Source organism: Microtus oregoni, unplaced genomic scaffold, assembly GCF_018167655.1.
Source record: "Microtus oregoni isolate MIOR12 unplaced genomic scaffold, Mior012 000092F_ref0000046, whole genome shotgun sequence".
Taxonomy (NCBI): domain Eukaryota; kingdom Metazoa; phylum Chordata; class Mammalia; order Rodentia; family Cricetidae; genus Microtus; species Microtus oregoni.
In genome coordinates, this window is record NW_024544604.1 from 3165198 (window position 1) to 3178572 (window position 13375).

The following is a 13375-nucleotide window of genomic DNA, read 5'->3' on the forward strand; positions in this document are numbered from 1 at the left end:
CTTTGCCTCCATTTCATTTTTCAAATCTTGAACTGTTTCAATTATCTGTTTGATTGTTTTTCCCTGGTTTCCTAGGGTATCAGTCACTGATTTATTCAATTCTTCAAACTTTCTGTTATACTTCTCATCCATTTCTATAAGGGCATTTTTTTACATGCTGTTTAAGGGCGTCAATCACTTTCATAAAGTCAATTTTTTCTACTTCTTCTTGATTAAGGTGTTCATGTCCTCCTGTTGTGAGGTAGCTGGGTTCTGGTTGTTTCATGTTGTTTTTCAGATTGTTGGGTGAATTCTTGCATTGGCACCTGCCTGCCCATCTCTTCCTCCGAATGCCCCCCTATGGATCTTCTTTTACAGGATCAGGTCTCCTTGCCTACTGATGTACCTTCCCAGTGATGGCACTCTCCAGTGATAGCTCTCCTGGTGCTCCAGTGATGTCTCTTCTGGTGCCAAGATCAGATCTCCGTGCTGGTTGGGTAGCTCGTAAACAAAGCGCCTACCTTGCTTGGTGCATGCAGGCTATTGAAATAAAGGAACTTCCGCCCGCCCGGTTGCCCTCAGGATTCGGCCCCAGCGCCCAGACAGGCTGAGCTGGGTGATGTTATGTGCCCGAAGAGGGAAGGGCCTGGTGATGAATTTTTAAGAGAAGAGAAATCTCACTGTTGCAAGCACTGTTTGTTCTCTAGGCTCCCGCCCATTAATTGCAGCCACTGTAGAGGATGAAAGATATTCGAGCTTCAAATTAGTTTTCTATTCATGGGAATCAACTGTTTCCATGCTTGCTCATTTAGTCCTCATTGTGGCACAAAGCAAACATTCGGAAAACATTGTGCTTGACTAAAACCAAAAAAAACAATTTTGACATTTTTCATTTTTGTTGTTTTATTTTTATGGTAAAATAGATACATGGGTCATAGCAGAGTCAGTCGTCCGTATTTGGCTTTCTCAACATGGTGCTGGTGAAAGTATGATTCATAGCCTCAGACCCTACCTACCATCTTGTATTTCCGCATTTAACAGATACATACCGAACACTTAGCTATAAACAGGCATCTGTCTTGGGCTGGGGAAATAAACCAATAAATAAGATCAAATCCTACCCTTGTGGAGTTTAGATTGGTTTTTGGAGATAAATCAAATAAATAGCGTTCAAGTCCAGTGGTATAAAATAAAACAGGAGCCTTAGTGGAGAGAAGAGCTCATAGAGAAAGACCTTGAAGGAAGCAGAGATTTCAAAAGTCTTCTAGAAGGAACAACAAATGTGGAGAGAAGGAAGTAGGGAGCTTGAGAGGCAGCTAAGAATGGATCAGGGAAAGCAAGAGGAGAGTCACAAGAGGTCACAGAGAACACCAGTGGAGGCTGCAGGTCAAAGAGCGCCAGCCCAGTTAGAGGAGAACGTTGGCTCTTTTCCTAGGAGATGAGACACTGGGCAAGAATCTTGAACAGAGGAGGGGTGCTGTTGAATGTAGGCTTTAGTGGAATCACCCTTGCTGCTTCGCGGGGAATAGAGTATGGGGACAATATGGGGACAGTGAAGGTTCAGAGAGCAACAGAATCTTCTAGCAGCAGGGGTACTGCGGCGCTCTATCACTTTTCTTCGGAAACAATATATTTCTTTTTTTTTCCTTTCTTTTTTTAGTGGCTGGAGAAACAGACGTGGGTGCTGGAAACCCAACTCTTATATTTTTGGTTGGGAGCAAAGCCTTCAATGGCTGAGCCATCTCTCCAGCCCAATATTTCTTGTTTAATTTTTGTTGTATTTGTTTATTTATTTGCCAAGAACATATTATCTTAGGGTCCATTGTTTTCATACTTTCTCAGTAGCAAATGTGTGAACTTTACCTGTATTACTCACACTTACACATCACTTAACTGGGCTATATCCTGAGAAATGCATTGCTAGGCAGTTTTATAGTAAGTACTATCAGAGCAAGTGTATACAAACTTTAGAAGTCCGCATGTCATAGCAATATTATCTTGTGGGATCACCATGACGTTAGTGATTACTTGTTACTGAAATGTTGTCATCCAGTTCAAAACTATACATTTTACTTGGTGGTATTATCACAAATGTGCGCAATATGGACTTGTGAGTACTGAGGGAAACTTAATTAAATTGCTATTTTTATTTGTCTTTTAAACTATCTCAGGGGAGAATTAAGGAAAAACTCTGCTTTGTTTTGTTTTGTTTTTTTATCAGAATCTTGTACTTGCATTTTCTTTGTCTCGTATTTCCTCATTTAATAGCTGACCCTCTTTTGAAAGTATGCCTCCCAGCCCCAGTTTCATGCAGAAGGAGACCTGAGGCTCCCATCCCACATCCCGCCCATCACACTCCCAATATACAACCACAGAGAGTATGGGAACTGAATGACTACGACTTGAGGTCTTCCTCTTATTTCCATATGTACATATACTATATATATATATATATATATATATATATATATATATATATATTCAGATAAAGTTTTATTTTTGTGACTTAGAGATGATAATCATGCCAAAAGACTAGGCAAAATACAGTCTCCCTTTTGGAAATAATTAAACCCCAGAACAGGAATGTGTTTAATGATATAATCATAGCATGCATGGTACTCTGTCACAGAGTGTTGATTAGGTTCATATTTATGAGTAATTGTTAGGATGAGTTTATTTGGGTTTATTCCCATCTGATACCTCTGAAGGATACAACCCATGAAAGGAGCATTGCTAAGATTCATCCCGTGTTTGTCAAATTCCCATGATGGGCCCCAGAGGGACATTGCACTATAGGCAGTGACTGATTTTCAAATTGAAAATTTGGACTTCTAATCCCACAAGCAGCTCTTTTGCTGGGCAGATATTAGGACAGAATGAGTGCCATGTGGTCTTGGAGAATCAGACACAGAATGTGGCTGAGGCACTGAGTGCTATAAAGAGGCAGAAGACTTGAGTTTCCTTCACATGACTCTTGAAACCTTGCTGTGTATTCAACAAGAAAAAATGGGATAAACGTGGTTACAGGCATTTTCAACACCCATTAATACCATTGTGGCTCTTGGTTATACACTTACTTGATGTGGTCTTTTTAAGAAGTCTCTTTTCCTTACTAATGTGGGATTCGAGCCATCTTCTTCTCACAGGGCTAGTCCCATGAGGAATGGAAGCCAGGGAAGTGGCTTCTCGCACCACTCTTCCTTCAGTGGTGGCTGGCTCGCTGCCAATGTCACTAAGCCTTTTAGTACTACTGGCACTCATGTGGCCTCTTTGTGTGTTAAGCTGCACCAACCGATTTTCAAGACAAGTGATCGACTTAGGAGTTTGATGGGGGAGGCGTACCATAGAGGGAATTCCCCCAGCATTAAGCTTCTGCCACTTTAACCACTACAGCTGGTCTTGGATTCTAAGTACATAAATCTCCTTGTAAGTGGCTTTGTTAGTTCCAATTCCTAGTTCACCTGTATGATTTCTATTTCCGTATCTGGGTCATCGTGAAGCCATTCTGATGTGAGCTCATTCTGGATAGTCTTCTGCTCTAGTGTGCTTAGTTTTATACTTCTGTTTTGGGACAGTTAAAAAAATAGCAATACACTCTCTGTGAGCGCAGGTCAAAAGCCTAAGGCTGCTCTTCAACTTTTGCAAGTAGTCAACAGTGCTTATTAGTATAAAACATTCATGCCACACAGCTCACAACGAGCTCCCCTTGACATTCGTCCCTGGTGTTCACTTCACCCCTCCAGGTGAAATACAGGGCTGGCTCAGGCCAGGTCCTTGGCCAATGCAGTTAGCAACGCAGAAAGCAATTGGCTTGTCCTTTCCTCCCTTCCATCTTCCTCTCTTTCACACACACACACTCCCTCTCCTTTTACTGTACATAGAATTTTTTCTCACATAGTTTTTACTAATTAGTTTTCCCTCTTATTACTCCTCCCAGTTCCTCTCCACCATCCCTCCCATCCAGATCCACCCCCTTCTGTCTCTCATTAGCAATGAAGCTTCTAAAGTGTAATAATCATAAAATAAAAATGAACGCATCGGTATAGGACAAAACAAACAAACAGAAGAAAAAGGGCCCAAGAGAATGTATAAGAAATGAAGACCCACTCATTCACACACTCGGGAAGCCCATTAAAAACACAGAACTAGAAGCCATAATAGATACACACAGTACCTATAGGGTAAAAGAGAGAGAATATTATATTAAAACCAAAAAAGCTCCAATGCAACATTTTGAGCCCAAGAAAGCACCAAAGATACCCCTGTTATGTGCTGGCCCCCACTGCTGGGCGTGCAGGCCAACTTTAAAAGTAGTTTCTTCCCCGAGTGAGCCCCCCTTGGTGGAAGCTAAATTTTCATTTGCAGGTGAGTATCAATAGGAAATGACTTCAGGATTAGAGATGAGGGAATGTGTCTACTTCTTATAGCTCTGGGACCCCATCTCGTGCAGATCCATGCAAGTCCTGTGCATGCATACTGCCTCTGTTTCTGTGAGTTCATATGTGCTTTGAGGATTGGAGGAGAAGGTCTGTCTACATTATCCACTGGAGATGGGGATGGGGGTGTGTCAGAGAGGAAGGGGAGACCACAGCAGGTGTTCCACTGCAGAGCTGGAATGAGCCTGGGGCAGTGGGTTTGGAGGAGGGGTGGGGGCAGGTGAAGAGCCGCAGCTAATCTACCAACTTTCCTGACTGGGGTGACCTGAGAATTCCCAGCAGACAGCTGATGTAGTTCAGTGCTACCATAAAGCAGTGAGCTGAAGAAGAAAATGTAAAGGCGAAATCTCTGTGATACACTGGAGGTGGGGTCGGGGGGCCTTAGCAAGTGGTCTAGTACAGAACTGGGATGGAAATGGGGAAAGGATTTGGAGACGCCGAGGAAGAGGTAGCTAGCCTCCCTGCCTCCTTAGCTGGACTGGCCTGTAGTTCCCAGGGAATGCCGGCTGGAGTTGGGCAATGGAATAAAACAGTGGATGGCAGGAAAGGTGGTTTCAAGGGAAAGATCTGTGCGACACACTGGAGGTTGTAAGGGGAAGGGGAAACTATAGCAGGTGTTCTGAGCTGAAGCAGAGGTGAAGATCTGCAGTCAGCCTACCTGCCTCCTTGACCAGAGTGCAACCTTGGCCCCTTTGAGGACCTTTGAGCACTTCAAAGAAAAGGAAAACAGCAGCAGCAACAACAACACTCTAGTGCTATAAGGAGCCATGTAGAGTCATTGGGTCCGGTTCTGTGACTTTATAGATGACAAAGTAAGACAAATATGTGTATACTGACTGAGTCAAGCTGATGGAGCCAACTTGAAAAGATAATTGGAAAAAGAAGCACAGTTTGCTAGTCTTACAACATGCCCAGAGCCATTTCCTGTGAAGTGATCACCTGCTTCACTAAGCACATGGAAAGTCTATGCTGGACGCAGAGCCAGAGCTGAGTGTCTAGCTCTTTGTAGTGTCTTTCAAAGCTCTTGCGTATCTTCAAAAGGATCTGGAACCTCTTACAAAATCTGCGCTATAGAACTTGGCTGTATAGTCACAGATAAATTCAAAATAGTAGTTCGGATTTGTGACAAATTATTCTAGGCTCATGCTATGGGTCTGGAAATTTGAAGTCTATTGAAATGATGTCAGATGAAGTGATATTTTCATGCAAAGCATTGTCTTAGTGGGCTGTGGTGATTTGAATGAGAATGGTCCCTGTGGGTTCATATATTTAAATACTTGACCCCCAGTTGGTAGAACCATTTGGGAAGGGTTAGGAGGGTGTGCCCTCAGTGGCAGAGGTGTGTCACTAGGGATGGGCTTTCAGATTTCAAAAGCCCATCCTTTCCCAGGTAACTCTCGTGCGCTCTCTTCTCTCTCTCTCTCTCTCTCTCTCTCTCTCTCTCTCTCTCTCTCTGTGTGTGTGTGTGTGTGTGTGTGTGTATGTGTGTGTGTGTGTGTGTGTGCGTGCGTGCGTGTGCCTGCCTCCTACTTTTAGATGAGGATGTAAATTGCAGCTTCTGTTCCAGCACCATGCCTGCTGCCTGCCTGTTGCCATGTTCCCCATCATGATAACCACGGACTCTAACCCTCTGGAACCGCAAGCTCCTGCTCTTTCTTCTAAAGGTTGCCTTGGTCAGAGTGCCTTTTGCAGCAATAAAAATGTAGCTAAGACACAGGCTTTTCTGAATCTATAAGTAAAAAATACCACAGCTGCTAATGAACATGGAACTATGATGGTGTTTTGTTCCCCATATGCCTTTAAAATGTGAAGCTTCCCTCTCTTCCATAGCTTTTTCTCATATTTAGAGCCACCTTCATAGGTATGGCTACTTGGTTCTGTGTCTCTCACCATTTTCCATCTGGCATTTTCTTCTAGTGCTCTACTGCTCATCTGCCTCAAGCCTTACCCTCTGGCCTTCTTACCATTCTCCTCTTCTGTTTCCAGGCAACACGATTCCCTCAGCTAGCCACAGCCCTGCAATCATTATTGACGCTTTAACTCAAGCCCCATGCTCGCAACTGTCTTCTGAACATGGTACATATATGACCTTTTGTCTTATCCAAGCCCCACAGAAAACAGAGCCTGAACTCTGGAGCTTTTGCTGGTCCTCAAACTCAGTTTGAGCAAAGCAATGATTAAGGTGCTCCCATTTCTCTCATTTCCCAGCTTCTCTTTTCTTTGTACTGAAAATCTGTTGGCTGTGCAGCACATTCTGCCTTCCACATTTGTGCTGCTAAATGCACATGCATACACACTCACACGCACACCTGTGCATGCACAAGATAAAAAAGAATTGAATGGGCCAAAAGAACTTATTTAGAAGGAAATAGTTTGTAGTAGTGTCTTATTTCTGTTGAGATAACAGCTATCTTCATATAAAGAAGAAAACTGTGGTTATGCCAAGAAGCTCATGGATTTTGGGGTGTCAGTATAAAAATGTAATCCACTGGGCATTCTCCTCTCTCTGATTGAAGAGCTTGGTGACTTCTAGAAAAGTGACAAAACCGAGAGCTTTGTGTCTAGAAACGAACTGACTGGCTTGTCCTGTGCCTAATGGTTTGTCACGTGCAAATAGAACCTTGTAAACTTTCCTTTGTTTATTTTCCCAAAAATCACACATAAAATTTATTACAGTTAGTAAACAACCAAAGTTTGAGGCTCAGGTCTCTCAAATCGGAACATTAGAGCTAGGTCACGGGAAAGCCAGATTTGTCTATCTCCTAGTTGTACTGGAAAGGGAACTGAGACCCAGAAAGCTTTGGTGATCTGTCCAAACTCACACAACTCTCTACAGAACTGCAAAGGCCTTGTCTCCTGACCTTCCAGTCTAGAACTCTGGCTTTGAAATACTCTGAGTCCCTTTCCTTTGCCTGTCTTCCAGTGCTTTCTCAAGCCTACCAGAAACCCCATACATTCTAATTCTTAATCTAGTACATTTTAGTGTACTAGATACACAGACACATAACTCATAATAAGAAACAAAGCTATAAATATAACGAGCATACTTCTCAAAGTTTAAAGAAAAAAAGACATCTTAAGATAATGGAGGCTTCTGGTTCTCTGCAATCTGGCTCCTATCAGTACTCTCCAGAGCCAGACCCCAGTGTCTCCAGTGCTGCAGAAAATACGCAAACACACTCACCTAAGAATTAAGTACAGGAATACTTTGTTGCCCAATTTTCCTCTTAAAATCTGACACCAGAAGGAACTGTATTTTAACCACTGATAATTGCCATAGGCTTTCTGCATCCTGTATTTTTCTGCGTTACAGAGCCATGGAGGTGGAAGAAGACTACTCTAGCATACCTCTATGAGTAGTCACCAAGAACAAACCAACCTGTGACATTCTGGGATGTTCGAGCCAAGGCTTTCACATAACATGTGATCTAGCTGAGATTTCTGCCTGCTGTCTCTTTGGCATTGCCTTTTCTTAGTGCTTAGATACAGTGCCTTCTAATCCCACACAGCGTCTTAGGACGGGACTCTTAGTTATACTGTATACCCCCATCACGTCATTTCTTGCTGCCCTTCACAACGTTCCTTGACTCTTGACATGCTAAATATGACCTCATCTCATCATTAAAGTGATTGGGCGTGTTCACTCCGAAGGTGGAGCTCCCAAGCTGGGTGTTAGGGAGTGAGAGTGAAGACAATGGGGACTTTACCCTTTCACAACCACATTGGTCAGATCTATGCTCTATGTAGTAACAGAGTGGGAAGGTGTCACATGGCTGCGGACTCCTGAGAAAGATCGAGATGGTACAGAATTGGCAAGGAGCCTGCCCAATATTACGTGGAATGATCTAATAGGAACAAGGAGAATCACTTACGTCTGCTGCCTGCTCCCCAAATATCCAATTTATGATGAAAATGAAGCCTAGTGAGTCTATTCCAGGAGCCTCTGGGAACACTGTGGCACATGGCCAAACCTTTCCATGACGCGCTTTCATTATAACTTTAAAGTAACATATGCTATTTTTTAAGTCTGAATTAATGTTTTGGGTTTTATTTTCTCCTATACTAGAACTTGAACTTAGATTTTCATTCATGCTGGACTGTGTTGCACTAACATTCCAGCACTGATATACCTCTTCTAATGCTAATGATTTTGTATTCTTCAGCCTCGTTTCAGAACCTATATTAATAGCAGCTAGTGGTATTCTGCTTCTGTTCGTCATAATTCAGAGTTGTGCCCAGACTGTACTGACACTTACCCCTTAGCTTCCATCACATGGGCTCTCCCCACCCTCCTTCCGTCCCATTGTGCCCCCTCATGTGTGTATGTGTGTGTATGGTGTCTGTGGCGACCACTGCAGCCATCCAACACACATGACAGCTGTCATATATACCCTACCTAGACCTAGCCCTTGCTATTGAATGTCTTAGAATCCAATTATTATGGAATTCTTTGTAGCTAATTTGAGAGTGGAAGGTTGGTGGCAGGCATCTTATTTTACCAACATGGTCTGTTTTTACCCTGGGTAACATAAGAGTTGATTCTAGTGGGTAAAGATCATTTTAGGTTTGTTCTTAATTGTCAGAGTACAGCTAAACAAACTGTTCAGGGAAGGTGCATTTTTAAAATGACCACCAGGTGTCAGCAGAGGATGTGAAACTCTTGGCAGCATCTGCAGTCTTGGTTTTAATTCAATGAAGCCATTCCCATAGGCAGTCAGCCTCCACTGGGCCCCCTGCTCTTCAAAATTAGTGTCAAATTCTTTCTCCTCAAATCTGTATCCTATATTTACTCTTTTATCATATAACATGTAATTCTCTCATGCACATTGATAGATCTATAAAATAGGCTACTGGGACAAGACCGGGGAGTTAGTACCATAACAAATCTCATATGCATTTTATGAAATTTCAAGCAAAGCCTAATTATACAGCATGCATTGTTAACACTACTTTATGCCTTTCCTTCTTTCAAAAAGTAATTTGTGTGTGGATGTGTGTGTGCGCGCCCGAGCACCCGAGCACGTGCAGACACACTTTGCTAATTTTCTTGAGTTTCTCATCTTGCCTCTTTGGTAGACTGACAGAAATCTGAGATCTTTAGTGTGGAGCACTGAGCTGCAGCATGGGACAAAACTGTGGAAATACTTCAGCCTCAGTTGGAAAAGTAGTGGTAATTTGAAAACTTTCCCTTTTGAATATGTCACCAAGCTATAAGTGAATTTAAGGATCTAGCAACTGTGGGATGGTGGGGACACAAAGACACTCATTGCTTCACCATCCCCAATTACTGAGGCCTGGGAACTGCAGGGAATGAAAAGCAGGGCCTAACACACAGTCTTGAGCCTGCTACCCTATGTAAAGGCCTTAAAAATACACAGGGCTAGAATTTAGACATGTTGTAAGGTTTCAGTCAAAATGGTTGATGATATTTGACAAATAGCATCATAACCAATCTCAAGAGATCGATAATCAGACTCTTCTTTTGCTTTATAATGAATAAAGTATTGTGTGACAGTACTTCAATAGGGATTCTAAACTATCTAGAATATTTTCTTCATAGAGAGTTTGATGATAATGGACAAGAATACCCTTGTTCTTCAAATATTCAGGATAGCCTTAAGACTTGCTCTATCCTCATATGCCATTGAAGGAAGGAGCCAGCATTCTTTCTGGGATCATGCCTAGCTCAGTACCAGACAGACACACACTGGAAGAACGCCTCTCACACATGTCTTATGATGTTCTTTAAGAGGTTTTTTTTTTAAGTGTCTTTATTGACTTGATTTCCAATTAATGTAAAAACTACATTCAGGATATGTAAGGGGCAGGTCTAATTGCATACCAATCAATGTGCCTTTACTCTGTGACAGTTTTGGATAATGGCCTCTGACATTTCTTGCTGTTCAGGGAGTCCTTCAACAAGTGTGCCTTGCTCATATATGCTTTATTCTTGAACTGTAATCATATTGCTCTATGTCTATGGTGGTTTGAATGAGGATGGCCCATGAATTTAGATGCTGTATTTGTATATATTCATATTCCCTCTGTCGGTGAAACTGTTTGGGAAGGATTATGAGCTGTGATCTTGTTGGAAGAGGCGTATTATTGGGGCCAGACTTTGAGATTTCAAAATCCCATGCCATTTTTAGCTTTCCCTTTTCGCCCGTGCTTATGGGTCAGGATGTGAGCTTTTAGCTACTGCCATGGCACTATGACTCCCTGCCTGCTTCCATGCTCCCTGCCATGATGATCATGTGCTCCTTCTGGAACTTTAAGCACCAAGTAAACTCTTATGTAAGTTACCTTGCTCATGTCTCTCTTCACAGCAATGAAAGAGTAACAGAGACAATGCCCATTCTCACCTCTTCTGACTATAGTTTCATGCTGTCTTCTCTTCCATTTACAGATCACCGGAGTGATCCTGTTGGCTGTTGGAGTCTGGGGAAAGCTTACTTTGGGCACCTACATCTCCCTTATTGCTGAGAATTCCACAAATGAGCACAAATGTGCTCATCGGAACCGGCACCACTATTGTTGTTTTCGGCCTCTTTGGATGCTTTGCTACATGCCGTGGTAGCCCATGGATGCTGAAACTGGTAAGTATATTTCAGCATAATGTGCTTTCTCAGTTACTTTCTGTAAAACAATAAATCCACATGATGGTTAAGTAGCCCTTCTCTGAGCCCCACACACCGACACAAAAGACTTTAATATTCATTGATTTTAATTTTACACCATACTTGTAACTAATCCACCTTTCAATCCTCCCAGTGGGAAAAACAATCCCAGACACAGCCTGGCACAGTAAATATAGTCCCAGTTTCCTGAGGTAGATTGGCAAAGCGCTGGCCATTGATCCCAGTGAACAATTAATGTCTTCTTGGCAAGATGCCCTGTACTAGTCTTCAACTGTGGCTTGGAAATCTCCTCAGGCATTCATTGTGTGACTTTGATGAGCAGGAGATCATCCTGAGCCCAAGCATCCTTACATGCCCACGTTGCCATTGGAGCTGGCCTTCCTGTGTCTTTGAGTTTTGATGTGCAAGGATGCCTGTGTATGCTTTTCTCTCCCCTCACACTCTCTGGCCCACTGTGGGAGTTCAACTAAGGTAGACCCTCTCACTCAGAGGACTGATGCAATGACATGAACCGGCCTGTGCACTCCTAGTGCAGACAGAGCAGTGACGGTGACGGATCCCCAAAAGTATACCGCCAAAAGGCTCTTACTGCGCCTTTAATAGTATTTAGAATCTTAGGGGCCTCTGTTAGCTTTAGCCTTAAGAAATGAAAAACCACAAACAATAACAACTTGTCCTATATGGAGGCCCAAAGAGGTTGTCTGAACACAACAGTAAATGCTCTTTTTCCCACTTGCCTTCTTATAGTTATCTTCCCAGAGAGCTTTCAGGTAGATGGTAGGCCTTGTATGCACTAGGCCTTTTATGCACAGAGTAATGACACTTCTGATCATATTTTCTTTGAGGTCTAAAGATAAATTATATACATAGGCATAGGGAATCATAACCTCATGCTTCATATTTTAGTGGTTGTACTGTTTGTAGAGAATTTCACTAATATTTAGAAAACATAAATATTTTAACCCAGTGCTTTCTTAAAGTATGTGTCACTAAGAAGAGTTATATATGACCCTATGTGTATTTGTATTTGACTTATATACTTATAAGTCATATGTACACATTTATGGGTAAGTTATGTGACATTGTGTAGTCCATCCAGATCATCATTTAGGGTCATTACAAACATTCAGAACTGCTATATTTCATTTGGAGAGGAGAAGAAGCAGGTCATAAGATATATGACTTGTTGGTAAGGAATTAATTCCTCTTCTTTTTGTCTGTTTTTCAAAGTCAGAAAATGGGGAAAGCCTTCCTAACTCCTAAGTGCTGTGTAACATCTTTGAACTCAGATGTTTGCCTACGTGTGTACAGAGACCCAGAGAAAGAGTGTGTGTGTTTCCAACTGGGAAGCGCAGGTAGAATGAGATGAGAAACACTTGGGATTAGTAGTAGTAGTGCCTGTACTTGTAGAGGCTATAACTGAATTTGAATTTGTAGAGGCTATAAATTCCATTCCATTCTCAGTCCAGAGGCAAGCATCCCCACAAGAGCCTGCTGAGGGTACAATGTTCAGGGGTAGCCAAAATAGTGAAGAGGCACATCCTGCTATACACATCCTGGTCTTTGACAACAGATAAGATGGTGCACTTCAAAATAAAGTGGGTTTTTAGTCATTTACTCTGAGATGTGGCCAAGAAGATGGAGAAGTTTGCCCAAATGGCTGATGTTCATACTAAGTCTGAAAGCAGGACCAATATCAGCAAATGGAAATTGGAAGTAGGTAGACCAACAACCGGGGGGAGAAGAAGTCTTTCCAGTAACTGGAACAGTTTACAAAATAGAATAGGGAGGGCTGGAGTGGCAGTTCAGTGGCATAATACTGGAGGTCCTAAGTTTCACTGCAGAAAGAGTGTAAAAAAGAAATGAAAGTTATCTGCATAGATTGACTTTACAGGCACTCTCTCACCATTAAGAAGTTGGCTGACGAGTCTCCCAAACACCACAGAACTATTTCCTGTGACCTGACCTATAGAGCGGATTTTTTTTTTAGCCTGAATATTTTCATATTGAAGGTAGATGACACTTTGGAGTGGGTGGTCCTTTTAGGTCTCCCCTGATTGGTCTGGGCAGAAGGGCACAGTGTCAGTGTTAGCTGAGGTCTCCCCAGCATCCATGCCCCAAAACGTTTGTGCATATTAAAAAGGCAGTTTTCTATGTTGATACTCATGCGTGAAATTCCAAGAAGGCTATTTCCATTTCTGAACTTTCTCGAGGATAATAAGGACTTGTCTAATTGCCCCTAGCAGAAAGGTTTACCCTGAAAAAGCACGCTTTTTAAATATCTGTCTGTTTCTCTCTCTCTCTCTCTCTCTCTCTCTCTCT

At 42.4% G+C, this 13375-nt stretch overlaps 1 pseudogene; it reads left to right on the forward strand.

Annotated features, from left to right (window-relative positions):
• LOC121442646 overlaps positions 1-13375 on the forward strand; it is a 110073-nt pseudogene that overhangs the window by 81028 nt on the left and 15670 nt on the right.